The sequence below is a fragment of the Aplysia californica genome, unplaced genomic scaffold, assembly GCF_000002075.1.
Source record: "Aplysia californica isolate F4 #8 unplaced genomic scaffold, AplCal3.0 scaffold00050, whole genome shotgun sequence".
Classification (NCBI taxonomy): domain Eukaryota; kingdom Metazoa; phylum Mollusca; class Gastropoda; order Aplysiida; family Aplysiidae; genus Aplysia; species Aplysia californica.
The window spans coordinates 73,975-75,952 of record NW_004797320.1 but is presented as its reverse complement, the minus strand read 5'-3'; positions in this window follow the sequence as shown (position 1 = coordinate 75,952).

Genomic DNA, 1,978 nt, shown 5'->3' with positions numbered 1-1,978 from the left:
CACTCTCAACCCCTACCCCACCCCGCGGTACGTTCGAGGTGTCTGTCGGCGTTTTTGGCAAACTCGGTCTAAGAGACAGAATTAATTTTACGAATATCTTTGAACTCAGGTTATAACCATTTCGTCCCGACAGAATTTCTTCCAAATTTTACAGAGTTCTGAACAAGTGAAGGCTCTACGGGCTGTCAAAAAATCAACCGTGGTTTCAGAACATCTGAGGAGACGGTCTTCTCTTTTCCTTCTTCTTCTTCGATTTTCCTGTCACAACTTGTGAATAAAAGATCCGTATAATGCGGTCAAAAACTCGTGACGCAACTTATCCTCAAATACCTTATCACTCTCACACTGAAATGTAGAAGGGAGACTTACACTGGTAGGTTTTCCTTTTTTGCACAATTGCTGTTGTTTTTTGTTGTAATTCACCTTTTTACCGTCTAAGCACTATACATTTGTGATGCAACTTATCCTCAAATATCTCTTTAATGGGTGAACCAATGTCACCCAAACTTTACACAGCAGTTTGTATCAATTTGTCTTACTTAGTCATATTTTTCCACAATAATTGAGGCTAGATTTAAAAACTGCTCTTCATAAATTTATATAAAATGCCACAAATCTCAATCACGCGAAAAATATGATTGTTCACGGCATTTCCCAATTCTCACACAAATTTTGCATATTATGCATATGGCCTACGTCACAGCCCACCATTGATTCTTTTTGGTTGCAAAACTTGTTACAAGAAATTGATTTTTATTATGAATTCATTTTTTTGCATTAAAGGTTCTCAAAATATGTATTCATAAGCATGATGCCGCGATTAGAAAAACATGACAGACTTGCTCTTAAAAGCAATACTGCCTCAGCTATAAACCTATCAAAATCTATAGAAACCACACACTTGAATTTTTTAGTAGTATCTATCAAAAAATTTTCCAGAATACACATAACAGGTGTTTACAAAAATATTGATCAATTTAGACAAATTGATACAAGTCTTTGTGCAAAAGCTGGAGAGTCTTTGTTCGATGGTTTAGGAAATGTTTGATAAAAAGTTGCGCCACCTATTTTTTACCGCAATATACGAGTAGTTAGGCCTTTTACATTTAAAAGACAGTGGTTCTTACGGCCTGATCAACACTGGAGTATTATTTATGCCCGCTACATTTTCTATCTGAATGGCGTAAAGATCGATCTACGACAACTGCGCGGTCTGTGTGGTCTTTTCGTACGGTGTAAAGACAGGTCTATGCCGGCTGCCAGCTACAAGACACGCCTGTACCCTCAGTAACAAGTTTCCCAATGCGACACAAAGAATCCCTGGGCTCCCATCCGAGTTCACTGTTTCCTGGTAAATGTCGGACAATATTACCGGCCTCGTCCGACCATGTAGGTGGCGCTGGAGTACATTATCTCGCCCCAGTGTCTCTATCACCCACCGTCAGAGGTCTTCAGAGCTTTCTAGAAGACAACAAGGCTAGCTTTGAGACAGAGCCCAGAAGACAATACCCGTCTTTGTCTCCCGAGAACTCGGGTGGTCTACTCACGAAGCGTTGTCTTCTAAATCACGAACACGAGCGTTGCTGTAATTTCCCCGCTTCTAAAATTGTCACCCTAAATAATTGCCGTGATGCTAGTGGTATTTACGAGAGGGCCACTCTTGCTCAGAGTCTGAACAAACGTCATTTGCCGGGAAATAATATACGGAGCGGTCAATCTTTGACCTTTTGACCGGCACGTTGATCGACGTTACGAGACGTCAGTGACAAAGAGCTCGAAGCTACCCCCGACCTCTTCCACCCCCTCACCCCCCAACTTCTGGAGGCAGTAGGAGATAACAAAGGTGGTCTTTCTATCATGAGACACAGTCGTGAATAAGTCGTAACAATAAATTGATCACAGAGCTCGGATTAGGGCAATGGCCAGGGCTTGAGCGTGATTGTGCAAGTGTCCATGCGTATGTCCGTATATATATATA